Here is a 14,014-nt window from a genome sequence, read left to right as displayed (position 1 = left end):
GGACGCTTAACCGACTGCGCCACCCAGGCACCCCGTGTGAGGACTGTTCTTAAAGAAGGCACTTGTAAAGGTGGGGTCGTAGGTGCTAGATGCTAGAGAGAGTACAAGCTCAGTGTTTTTGTGATCCTCTTTCAGATAAGACTTGCAGGAATCCAAAGATGTCTTTCTTGAGGAATGTTCAAGAGTCAAATGGATGTTGATGTAATAACCAGTGCAGGTTGTCTTCTAGACGGTTTAATCTGCTGCTCTGTGAGATGGGAACAGTGGTCTTGGCTCCTTTCCATATGTTAGAAATATTATGAGGACTGATGGCATGGGAGGTCTAGGAGGGCATCATGGTGAGGAGGCCAGAGGCCTGGACTGAGGAGCCAGGACACTTGGGTTTTAGTCCCAGCTTTGCTATTTCTTGGTTTGTCATTATCAGTATGCAAATAGCTTCTGAAGATCTCAATTTCCTCATGGTGAAATGGGAAAGCTGGGTGTCTCAAAATGGGATGCATTTCCTCAATTCAAAGCTACCTCGCCCCCACCCCACTGGCACTCTTGGCTATGTGTTTCTCAAAAGCAGGGCTTACCATAGAATCTGGCAAGAAGCAGTTACTTGGAAATGTTGTTGAATGAAGGGATGAATAGTCACAGTTGGGGAGCCTGAGTATGGTTGTACACAGGTCCAAGGGAAGGGGGACACCACTCATGAAGGCTATGATGGGAATCATGTCCCTGCAGTTGGGGAACATGGTGGCCTGCTTCCAGTGGACAAGCATTCAGTGACTGGAGTTGCCAAGATGAGTGTGAGGCTCTTGGAAGATGTAACGTACCTTATGCCCCTGGGCCTAGTTTCATTTCCTGGGAGCTGCCAAACAACCCACGTGGGTCTTCATCTCTCTCACCTTACAGAAACACAGGCCCGTGAACGCCTTCTGGAATAGCAGCAGTCATGGGACTCCATGACCTGCAAAGAGCCTCCGGCGGGACAGCCAAATGAGCAGACCCCTTTTATTGATAAGCCAGAAGAATTTATGAAATAATCCGACTCTTCAGTTCCTTCTGTTAGAAGCTGTATTTTGGAAGTTAAAGGGTCAAAGAATCCCTCACTTTCTAACCGAGGAAAAAATTAATAGCCTCGTCAGAAAGCAAATCCTTTTTTTTTTTTTACCGAGTACATTTAAAAGAAAACTAAATTTTCTTAGAAAATACATAATAATTAATTTTAATTAAATGTTTCAATGTCTATAATTTAGTTTTGAGAAAGAGGCAGAGTGTGACTGGGGGAGGGGCAGAGAGAGAGGGAGTCACAGATTCTGAAAGCAGGCTCCAGGCTCTGCGCTGTCAGCATGTAGCCCAATGCGGGGCTCAAACTCATAAACTGCAAGATAATGACCTGAACCGAAGTTGGACACTTAACCGACTGAGCCACCCAGGCGTCCCAGTAATTAATTTTTCTATAAATTAATCTGTGTGTCTTTTCCATAAGTTCATCTGGGTCCATCGGTGTGGTACCCATGGAAGCCTCTCTCTGGGAAACCCTCTTAAAGCAAGGCCTCCTGCAGAATTTTGTATTGAGGCTTAGTTGATCAGTTAACAAATTCATAGCGCCCCCTGGTGGAAGTCGCTGCTCTAATTGACCATGGGATTCTTGGATTTGGCTGAATGGGAACTAGAGCATTCCCAGTCACACTGCTGTGGTTCCCGCTCCCCCTCCGCCCCCACCTTCTTAATTTTCTCTGCATTTTTACGTCCTTTTTGTGTTCATTTCTCACAAAGTCACGGTGATGCTATCAGAGAACAAAGGATAGGGGTACAGAGGCCTGGACCCAGAATTAGCATTCATTGAAGGTACTTTCTCAGACTCGGCATGTGCCATTGCTATTCTGAGGCCTTCCATTCCTCTGTCAAACGTGAGGGAGAAGGTGATTTCCAAGGCTCTTTGTAGCAGTGTAATGCAGTTTGTTAAAGCTTGGGCTTTGGGGTCAGGCTGGTCTGGGTTTTCGGCTGAGCTTGGAACTTGAGGCAAATTACTTCATCTCCATGACCTTTAGCTTCTGATTTGTACAGTGGAGCTGATGATAATGGCAGTCTTGGGGGTTATGTTGAGCGTCAAACAGGAGCATCTTTGCAGAGGCCTGGCTCAGGGCCTGGCATGTTCATTAGCACACTCAGTGGCTATCTTCATTAATGCCCTCGTGATCCTCCAAAGGTTTGGTCCATGGGATGGCTACGGAAGGGAGCAGATCAATCTCTAACTGAGAGCTGAAATAGTGGCACGGATGTTGTCTCAGTACACATTTTGCATTTGGAAAGATTCCCAAATGATTTCGTTTATACCTGTTTTTCAGTGGGCAATAATTGGTCCCAAGCCAGCACCCCCAGAGCCTGGGGCCATCCTCAGCCACGTGGATTTCATCAAGTCCTGTCTGTGAATGAAAAGGCAGGACGGAGACCAGAGTCAATGGTGGAGGAAATTATATCCTGCCTGAGTGCACAGTCGGAGCCTGGGGAAGGGAGGTGGGTGGGTAATAATGTTTTCTCCTTTCACAGCCATGATTCTGCTCCCTGTTCAGGAGCTGGGCCAGGCCATTCTGGTCCATGCGCTCAGCCTTCTCCTTGTGCACACCTGTTCCTTTTTCCTTCTTTCTTTTTTGCTAATACATGGAGCACTTACTGTGTGTCAGCCTGAGTACCTCACAGGAATGTATTCATTTCATCCTCCCAGCCACCCTGTGAGCTAGTTACTGTTACTAAGCCCCTTTTTACAGATGGGGAAAGTGAGGCTCAAAAGTGAATTCCATGACTTGCCATGGCCACCCAGCTGGTAAGAGGCAAGGTTGGACCAGAGCAGGCTTCTCTGGGTCTTCACACTCTACTGCCTTTTCTTGATCCTGTCTCCACCTCCTGTGTGTGTCTGAGAGCCAGACCAGTCAGGTTCTTTATTACCTGGAAACTCTCTCCCAGTATGGATTATAATATCACCATGAATCCTGGCATCCACTGGAAGAGAACCACCAAGAGGGACCAGGTTGGGGCTCTGACTGGATACTCAGCTGTGATGTTTGTTATTAGGAGGGCAGAATGAGACCAAAGATGTGTGTGTCATATTCATTGGGTACCCGCCAGGTTCTGTTGTGGGCCAGTTCTCCATGGGCCTCTGGTGTTTCTGCATGGTTTGCCAGCAGAGGCCCTGTTTGTGCTTTATTTGGAAGTATCTTTTCCAGGATGTTTGTACAGTAGACATCCTTGAGAGACAGAGCTAGTGTCTTCCTCTGGAACAGATTACTTACTAGCCACTATAAAATATTTGGGTTTCTTAAGCATGGTGGTGCTCTCCTGTAATGCAACCCATGGCATGAATGGGGGTTACCTGGCCCTCTTTATGTGGTCCTGTGGGAATTGGAGCTCTGGGAACTGGGGCAAAAATGCTGATTGTCTGGCTACCACTATTTGTGGAAGTAATAAAGTCCTTTGTCTCTGATCCAGGAATCTTGTGTCTTCTGCCAGCAGCCATGAAACTGGCATGCTAATTGAGGCGCCTGGGTGGCTCAGTCTGTTAAGCGTCCGACTTCTGCTCAGGTCATGATCTCGCAGTTCATGAGTTTGAACCCCAAATTGGGCTCTCTGCTGACAGCTCAGAGCCTGCAGCCTGCTTTGGATTCTGTGTCTCCCCCTGTCTCTTTTCCTCTCCTGCTTGCTCTCTCTCTCTCTCCCTCTCTCTTTTGAAGATAAAAAAAAAAAAAAACTGGTATGCTAACCTGTCAGCTTGCAGGTAGGGTATGCTTCACAGTTCTTGAGAGATTTTAGGTTCATTAGTTGGAGGAGGCAAAGATTTAGGGTTTCAGAGATGAGTCAGCCACAGCCTCTGTCCTTAAAGAGGTGGAGAGTAAAAGACACATGAGAGAATGATACAGGTCCTAGAAGGTGAATGCTTTCTGAGTAGAGAAGGGAAAGACTCTTGGGGACACCACCTGTGAGTGTGGCCTGAAGGAGGCGTGGGATTTTGATGGGTTCAGAAGCTGGGCAAGGGAGTTCCAGGCAGAGGGAACAGAAGGAGCAAAGGCACAGAGGTGTGAAGGCCAAGGGTGGGTTCAGGGGATAGCAATCATTCCAAGTGTGCTTGAGGCAGGGACGCTGGGCTGGATGCTTTGTCGGTCCCTCTGGAGTCACCTCCACCCTCTCTCCCTGGCTGTCTGCTCTGGTTGGGTTGGTCCATGGGAGGTACCAGCAGAAGATCAGCAGGTAGAAGAAATGTGAGGTCAGGGTGTGGCTCCTCTTTGCTCCCTGCCTGTGAGGTTACCTTGGGCCACTCGTGCCCATCGACAAGGTTGCTGTTCCTCTTTGGGGCCTTTACCCAAGTCTCTGCTTCTAGATTTTTACAGACTTTCCCTGTCCTCACCCTTTCAGGTCTAGTGGGTTGTGATAGCTCTGTTACCACTAGCCAGGTGACCACACGGAAACTACCTGCCTCTTTCTGTGTGCTTGTCCCTATTAAAATAAACACTTGTTGCATGATTCTGACTCAAGTGAGCCAGGCTGCCCTGTTGGGACCTGACTAATACAGTGGCTGACAGGGGCTGAGATGTGGGGTCAGCCTCTGGAAGGAGTACCGAAAACCTGTAAGATTGGTCTAATGTCACCTAATGAGCCTGCTCCATTCTTCCTGTGAGACCCAACTCAGGTGTCCCGTCCCTGGCAAGACTCCCAGGATCTCCATGCCTCCCCTTCCAGGGCACTGACCCACTAACTCTGTTTCACTTTCCTGTCTCTATCCCCTCTGACTGTGGGTATCTAACTGACTTCTGTGTCATTCATTCAGTGAATGAATAAATATGTGGGTGGATGATGCCTGGAGAGAGGGATGAATATGATCCTGTGCCATGGAAGGTTTGGGGACCGGGGAGTGATGTGAACAGCCAGAAGCACAGACATAGCCCCTGACCTCCAACAGCTTCTAGCCCAAAAGGTGAAATACAGCATGGATGTGTGAAGTCTCTAATCTTAAAAGGCCACATCTGCAGAGGTACTCCAGGCACTCATACAGTGGGATAGGAGGTCAGACAGGAGGGAGCTCACTCTGCTCTGGGCAGGGAGATCAGGGAAGGCTGCCTGGAGGAGGTGAGGTGGAGCTGGCCACCAAAAAATGGTGTCTCAGTCTGCTCAGGCTGCTATAACAAAAACATAGACTGGGTGGCTTAAACAATTGATATTTATTTCTCACAGTTCTGGACGGTGGAAAGTCCAAGATCAAGGCACTTGCAGATCTGGTGAGACCCATGGCAGAGAGCAGAGAGAGGAAGTTGTGGTGTCTCTTATAAGGGCATTAATACTATGGCCAAATCAGTTTCCAAAGGCCCTACCTCCTAACACCATGTTGTTGGGGGTTAGGATTTTAACCTGTGAATTTTGGAGAGATACAAACTAGGTAGGAGGGGCCAGACTTCAAGTGGCCTTGAAGGCCACACTAAGGAGTTTGGAATTTACCTTGAAGGTGCCAGAAAGCCAGTGAAAATACCCCAGTGGGGTTTCTTACTTAAAACAAAAGGGAAAACCAATGGAAGAATCATGTTTTCTTTTAGTAAGGCATCAGGAGAAGTGTCTGTAGGAAAGAACATAGATTTCAGAGTCAGGTAGCCCTGGGCTTGAATCCCAGCCTCCCTGCTTGCTACCTGTGTGACTGTTTTTTTTTTTTTTTAATATATGAAATTTATTGTCAAATTGGTTTCCATACAACACCCAGTGCTCATCCCAAAAAATGCCCTCTTCAATACCCATCACCTCCCCTCCCCTCCCTCCCACCCCCCCATCAACCCTCAGTTTGTTCTCAGTTTTTAAGAGTCTCTTATGCTTTGTCTCTCTCCCACTCTAACCTCTTTTTTTTTCCTTCCCCTCCCCCATGGGTTTCTGTTAAGTTTCTCAGGATCCACATAAGAGTGAAACCATATGGTATCTGTCTTTCTCTGTATGGCTTATTTCACTTAGCATCACACTCTCCAGTTCCATCCACGTTGCTACAAAAGGCCATATTTCATTCTTTCTCATTGCCACGTAGTACCCCATTGTATATATAAACCACAGTTTCTTTATCCATTCATCAGTTGATGGACATTTAGGCTCGTTCCACAATTTGGCTATTGTTGAAAGTGCTGCTATATACATTGGGGTACAAGTGCCCCTCTGCATTAGCACTCCTGTATCCCTTGGGTAAATTCCTAGCAGTGCTACTGCTGTGTCATAGGGTAGGTCTATTTTTAATTTTTTGAGGAACGTCCACACTGTTTTCCAGAGCGGCTGCACCAGTTTGCATTCCGACCAACAGTGCAAGAGGGTTCCCGTTTCTCCACATCCTCGCCAGCATCTATAGTCTCCTGATTTGTTCATTTTGGCCACTCTGACGGGCGTGAGGTGGTATCTGAGTGTGGTTTTGATTTGTATTTCCCTGATGAGGAGCAACGTTGAGCATCTTTTCATGTGCCTGTTGGCCATCTGGATGTCTTCTTTAGAGAAGTGTCTATTCATGTTTTCTGCCCATTTCTTCACGGATTATTGGTTTTTCGGGTGTGGAGTTTGGTGAGCTCTTTATAGATTTTGGATACTAGCCCTTTGTCCGATATGTCATTTGCAAATATCTTTTTCCATTCCGTTGGTTGCCTTTTAGTTTTGTTGATTGTTTCCTTTGCTGTGCAGAAACTTTTTATCTTCATGAGGTCCCAATAGTTCATTTTTGCTACCTGTGTGACTTTGGACAAGTTACTTCACCTCTCTGAGCCTCAATTTCCTTTTCTAGAGAATGGGGCTTGTAATAGGTACCTCCTGGGGCTGCTGTGAATGGATGATCAAATGAAGGCAGCATGACTGTCCTACTGCTTTTTGTATGGTAAGTGCTCTAATATTATCGTCATTATTAATTAGTATTCCTACTGCAGCCTTTTGGGTTTTTTGTTTGAGAGAACTTGGCCTTGAGGGTCACGTGCATTGTCTGTGGTGGTGTTGGCAGCTGTGTTTGTGGGTAACAGAAGGAGGAATCATGCAGCCACGGAGCTTTTTTTTTCTTTCTTTTTTTTTTTTCTTTTTGGCCTGAAAGAATGAGATAGTGGAATATTAATACCGCTATCTGGGGGCTTGACGCTGGGGCCTGGCGGGGGCTTGTTTTTACAGCCTGAAATAGTCTGGCATTTGCCTTTCCAGCCGGCAGGCTGCCAGGCCCAGGAGTGTGTAACCACCCAGCCTAACAAAGCAAAACTATTTTTACCTTGGGGGGGCCCAAGAATGCAGCCCCACCCCGCCCGGCGGCCTGAGTCAGTCGCCAGCAAAGGCTGGTCTCCTGTAGGCGGCAAAGGGAAGCAAACAGCTGGGTCCCTGGGGGACCAGTGTCCCTGGCAGGCAGGCCAGGTGTCCCAGAGAGTCCTGGAGTGCCCCGCCCCCCGCCTTCTTCTCTCAGCTGGGAACTAGGAGACCAGAATTCTCACTCAGAGAGTTTCTGAAGTCATCGCACAAGAAGCAATAGGGTTTAGTTTAATCCTCTACTAGGATCTGCATAAATGCAGTACTGCTAACAGTAATGACCCACTGTCTGAGATTCTACTGGATGTCGGACACTGTGCTGCCTACTTTACATGCACCATCTCCTAACGTCGTACCTCTGTGAGGAATGGCCCCATTTTTCAGATATGGAAACTGAGGCTCAGGGAGGTTAAGTGACTTGCTCAGGGTTAACCAGCTGGGAAGTGGTTTGGCCTCAGACTTATTGGCTGCACCCTGGATGCCCCTGTCCAGGCAGGAGAACAAGAACAGGGAGGAGTCAGGGGGCCTGCCTTGGTCCTGATGTTACCCTTGACCTGGACAGTGAATCTGTGGCTTCTTCATGCCTTGGAGTTCCTATGGGGGTAATCATGCCTGTGCTCCTGACCATGAAAACAAGGAGGATGGAAACAAGGCCTATGAAAACAAGGAGGATGGAAAGAGACTTTGGAGAGCCACAACAGCATATTAATGCCAGCCCATGATGCCCACACACTCGAGGTTGAGTTGTCACCACACCAATTCTCCCCTGAGTAAGGGGGAGGTGAGGGGTCAGAATCCTGCAGAGCTGAATCCTCCGCAGGTTACCTTAGAGGAAGCTTATGTTCCCTGCTTCTCTCCCTGCCCCTGTCCCCACCTCTCTCTGTATAATTCTCCTCTCTCTCTTCCTTCCTTCTGTACTCACCTCTTGGTAGGATGTAGCAGAAAGAGCCTGGTTGATGTAGCAGAAAGAGCCTGGTCTTTGGAGTCTACCTTTGTTCCCTCCTCTTCTCCATCTGTCTAACTCTCCCTGTCCTCCAGTGTCCAGCTCCAGCCCCACCTACTCCAGAAAGCCTTCCCTGACTTCCTTTGCTGCCCAGAGCAGTGTGGGGGTACTTTTCATCTGACCTCCTGTCTCACCTCCTCTATCTGTAAATACGGGGTCTCTCGGGCGAATTGGATTGTCAATGTTAGAGACATTTCAAGGGTCCAAGCCAAGCCTTCCCAACTGGATCAAAAACTTCTTGAGGGTAGGGGCTGAATCTTGTGCTTGTCTACATCACTTTCTATCCCTCCCCTGCCCTCAGATCTTCGGTGACATCCTCCTGTACACAGGATCCAGTATCCATCCGCCCACCCATTCAGCAAATACTCAAGTGCAATGTTAAGGGTGTGGCGACACAGTGGCCAGGACCCAGAAGTCTGGCTAAGGAGGGAAGCAGTCACAGCTACCACGGGATGGTAAATCCTATGAAGGAGGAGGCAGAAAGGTTTGGGGCACCAGAGAAATCCATAGTCAGGTCATGGCTCTGCCACTTCCCAGCTGGGGGAGCTTGGGTCAAGTCTGTTCCCTCCCTGTGCCTCAGTTTCCCCATCTACAAAGTGGAGACAGTCATAATTCGCGGTCACAAGGTTGTAGTGAGGACTAGATGAGACGGTGTGTGTCAGGCACCTGGCCCTTTCCCCTTTCTATCACACTTCTACTCAGGCAGGGCGACTTTGTGGAAAGGCTGTTTCTGCACCTCTGGGTACCTGTTGCTGGTTGTGGGGAGCTTGGAGCCTGGGAGTTGAAATGATCAGGTTGTGTACCAGTTTGGTCCTAAATATGCTCTGAATCACCCTTCCAATCAGTCGACCCTTTTCGTTTCTCTCCTGCCTCTGGTCTGTACCGTACATTTTGGTAAGGGGGCAGTTTCTAGCAGTCTGCCTTCCCTGGTCCAGCCTCCAGCCTCACCCCGCGAGCGGACAAACCACAGCCCAGAGAAAGGGCACAGAGCCAGCCAGGTCACATTTAATGTTTGGATCCAAACTCTGGTTCAACTGATTGCTTTTGTTCTCCTGATGGCAAGATTGCATGGGGCCTGACTGCTCGTATCCCCTGACCGCCCTCCCCCCCAGATTTCCAAAGGACCCCCACCCCTCCCCTGGCCTGCACACACTATTCCAAGAGGTCTCATTTCCCATGTGTAGTCGGAATACAAATACTAGAACTTGTCCTGGGCCAGACCTTTTGTTCCCTTTCCTGCAGACTTGTTGATGGGAAAATTAGCTGTTTAGTAGGAGACAAAAAAAGAGGGAGGGTGTGTTGCCAGATTTGGGGTTTCTCGGTCCTGAGCCTAAATACGAAGCTTTTTGAGTTGTGTGTTCTGCTTGCACTCTGTCTTTCTCGTAAAATCTTATTTCCTTGACCATTGTTGAAGTGGGACACATATTATGATTAAAAACAAAAACAAAACCTTGTTTTCATAGCAGCAAAGGCTTATATTTAGTTAGAAAAATATCCTTTTGAAATTCAATTTCCCCTGCTCCCCGGTGGTGCAAGGGGAAGGAAAAAAGTGGAGAAATCTGAAACATTTCCCTGGTGTCCTGAACTTGAAAAAGAGCAGAGTGGGCTTTCCGAATCCAGGTCTGTGTCTGTTTCCCTCCCCCGGCCCCAACGTGCGCCAGAGATCCAGATCTTCGGCTTCAGAAACCATCAAGAGTTACCTCGGAAAAACGCTGTGTGGTTCTGAGGCTGTATGAGTAGGCTGCCTGATTTGCTGTGAACAAAAAAAATGGGCAGTGTTTTTTCTCCACGCAGTCAGCTTGAAATGTCAGTCAGGAAACCTGCCTGAGGCGTGTTGGGGATTCTAAGGAGTTTGCGTGTATAACTAACTCCAAGGGAATATTTTCAATGTAAAGACAGGTAGTGTGGACTGATGGGGCAGGTGGGGCAAGTCAGGGAGGATGTCCCTGGCACTACCTCTGCTACCCACTCACTGTGACCTTGAGGTGGACACTCAGTGTGACCTTGAAGAGAGCATTCACTTAGTGTGACCTTGGGAAGCCCATTCATTGTGACCGTCAGAGACCGTTCACTGTTAACTTGGGGAGACCATTCAGTGTAACATTGGAGGGACTGCTCACTGTGACTTTGGGGAGACCATTCATTCATGTCACCCACTGTGAACCTGGGGAAGTCCTGGACTGAAACACTGAGGTGTTCACATTTTCCCCTGAGCCCAGCATCTGTCCGTAAAATGAGGCAGTTATAGCACTTCTGTTTTTCCTAATCTACCCTGTGGAAAAATGCATACATGTGCAGGCATGTGTCAAGGACTTTTTTTTTTTTTTTTGTAAATCACGATGCTTTTTGTAATTGCAAAAAATAGGAAACAATTTGGGAGTCCATCAAGAGAAGCGTGGTTGTTGGGGTGCCTGGGTGGCTCAGTCGGTTAAGCGTCCGACTTCAGCCAGGTCACGATCTCGCGGTCCGTGAGTTTGAGCCCCGCGTTGGGCTCTGGGATGATGGCTCAGAGCCTGGAACCTGCTCCCGATTCTGTGTCTCCCTCTCTCTCTGCCCCTCCCCCATTCATGCTCTGTCTCAAAAATAAACGTTAAAAAAAAAAAAAGAGAGAGAGAGAGAGAGAAGCGTGGTTGAATACATCACAGCACATTCCTACCATGGAAAGCTGTGACATATTGGAAATGGATTGGGCTGGGATGCCATGGGCATTTCCCACAAACGTAATGTTGAATGAAAGAAGCCAGGCACAAGAGAGGCTTGCCGTGCTCTACGCTATAGCTGCCCCCCTGTCGTGCCCTCCCCGCCTCAAATCCAGCCACTATAGCCTTAACCAGGGCTTGGTATAATGCCATGGTAGTTGGGGGTGGTGCCTTGAGGAGGTGATTAGCATTAGATGAGGTCATAAGGGTGGGGGCCCCCATCATGGGATTAGTGCCCTTATAAGACCAGAGAGCACCCTTGCACTTGCTCTCCGCGCCCCCGCCCCTCACCATGTGAAGACACAGCGAGTAGCTGGCTGTCTGCAAGCCAAGGAAAGCACTCTCCCAGAGCCCACCATGCTGGCGCCCTGATCTCAGACTTTCAGCCTCCAGAAGGGTGAGCAAATAAACTTCTCTTGTTTAAGCCACCTGCCTATTGTCATGGCAACGCCAGCTGGCTAATGTAAGTACCTAGTATAAGAAGTTCAACAACTTCCAAGTATATCAAGCTTAACAACATACAAAACCAAGCTGTGGCCAAGTTAAGGGAGCAGTTACCCTTGGGGCAGGGGCAGGGCCAGGGGTAGGGGGTGAGTACTGGAGAGAGGCTTTGGGATCTGGTTGTGTTCTGTCCTTGATCTTACTGTTGATCACACGAGTGCCTTTACCTTGTGAAAAGTTATCATTCATGCTTGATATTTGTGCATTTTTATGATATGTGTTATATTTCGGTAAAATTTACAAGAGAAAAGAACTCATCCAAAAAAAAAAAAAGAATGATTTTCAATAAAAAGAAAGGCTCATGACTCATATTTCAGTCATTCTCTGTGATTGGTATCTACCCCAGTGCCTGGACTCATAAGTGTACAGTAAAAGAAAAATTTGCTACAAAATTTACAAAAATGAACAGAGTAAAAACAGAAAGCTATGTGATACATTTTGTGTTTACTAAAAGGTATGAAGTAATATTTATAATATAATCTCATTTATGGTTTAAAAAATTCTAAGTGTATGTACAGAGATGTGCAGATCTAGATATAAATTTTTACATGGACATTTTAGCTGGGGAGTCACTAATTTTTAACTTTTAATCTTTTGTGGGTTTGATTTTTTTTCACAGCATTAAGGTATTTCTTTAGTAGATATAAAAAAGAATAGTGATGAGAAACAAAAGGGGAAAGGAAGTGAACAGTTTGGAGCAGATGATGTCTGAGATGTCATGGAGCAGATGATGTCCCCTCTTCACGCTTTGGGGTCTATGATTAATGTACACCTTTGCACCCAGCAATACTGATGGTTTCCGTTGTGTGGCACTGAATCTCCATTTATGTGTGTGTGCATGTGTGCGTGTGCGTGTGTGTGTGTGTGTGTGTGTGTGTGTGTGTGTTTAATCTAGATCCAAGGCATTCAGCCTTGTCCATTCATGTAGCTGTTGTTCTGCGTTTTTGCTGTACATTCTTTCTGTAAGTCAAGTTTGACATCTGGAAGCAAGGTGTAATGGATGTGCCGTAGGATGGCCATTCAGGGAGCAATTCCCAGCCCGCGCCCCTCCCACCTCAGGAGATGCCAGTCACAAGCTCATATCCATCACTATGCTCATATCCATATCCACCCTGTGGAGAGTGGTGTGGAAATATGGGGGAGAGAACAATTGGTTCTGCCCAGGGAAATCAGGGAGGGCCTCCCGCAGGAGAAGGCATCTGGAAGTGGTCCTTGGAGGATAAGTAGGAGTTTGACAGCAGATAATTGAGGAGGAGGATGTTCCAAGTGAAGGGTACGGCACACGCAAAGGCTTGGGGTCATGATGGCTTGGATGTTGGGGGCAGGTAGGAGGGTAGTGTGACCAAGAACTCATGACATGGGTCAGTAGAAAGTGTGAGGGTTAAGGCTGGGAAAGCTGGGAGCCACACCGAAGATTTGGACTTCATGGTGATGATAATAGGGACCCATAGATGGTCTGAAGCAGAAGATTTATGCACATTGAAATGAGGCAGGAGGGAGCTTTTGATCCTTCTGTTCTTTTCTCTCTCTTACCCTCCCTTCTAGAGAGGGAGCCTCTGACCAGTAGGAATAAAGACAGTCTTGGTAGACATTATAAGTTGGCAGGATTATGTTGGGAGAGGCAGTTGACACAAAGGTTTGCCGCCTTGTGGATGTTTTATGTGGAGGAATGGAGGGCCGGTGAAGCCATGCACATTCTGAGTCCAGAAGCTACGCCTGTGACTCAGGGAGACCTTGAGACCCTGGGGTGAGTGTGAACAGGTGGAGCAGAGGCAGGAGAGCAGAGAGAAGGGGCCCACGTGGGCTCCGTATGGTGAAGACTCACCGGGAGAAAAGAGTGTCCCCTTGTAGCATCCTGTGGACGCTGAGTGTGCTCATGCTTGGCTGGTCATCGATTCCCCCCACTGTGACCTGGCCGTGGCTGGTCCCCGCAGAGCACGTGCGGGGTTGGAGCTCCTCCCCCTGGGCACTGACGCTGCGCAGCAGGTGAGAGGAGGCGGGGCACAGCGTGGGGGCTGGTGGGGGAGGGACAGAACCGGGCAGTCCCTGCAAAGATTCTGGAGAGATCGGCAGGAGGCATCCACAGTGAGGAGAGGCAGGAATTGAGGATAACTAGAGGGTTCCAGTTTGTGGCTGGCGGCGGTTGTGCGGTGGGCCAAACAGAGGCCAAGGAAGGGAGGGGCTGGCCAGGGAGGAAGGTAATTATTCAGAGTCATGGCAGCACATCTAGCATAGGGCTGTGTCTCCAACTGACAACAGACAGGAGGCCCAACATCAGGGCAGAGAGGAGAAATCATTTCCGCCATTTTTGCCTTCACTGGGAGGCCCCTTAATGGGGCTATGTCTGTTATCACTTGTGGCTCCAGTACCCATCAAGGTCTCTACAGGGAGTTAAAGCTTGTTGATGATGATGATGAGTGAAAAAATGCCCACTTCCTAGTCCCAATCAGCTCCTAGCTCCCTGTGTGGCCTTCAGAAGTCACTTCACATCTGGGGACCTCAGTGCAAAGCATGAAGCACATCTTTCCTAGAAGAAATC

The sequence above is a fragment of the Lynx canadensis genome, chromosome A2 (genome assembly GCF_007474595.2).
Source record: "Lynx canadensis isolate LIC74 chromosome A2, mLynCan4.pri.v2, whole genome shotgun sequence".
Classification (NCBI taxonomy): Eukaryota; Metazoa; Chordata; class Mammalia; order Carnivora; family Felidae; genus Lynx; species Lynx canadensis.
The sequence above is the reverse complement of the archived record's forward strand: the minus strand, read 5'-3'. Positions refer to the sequence as shown.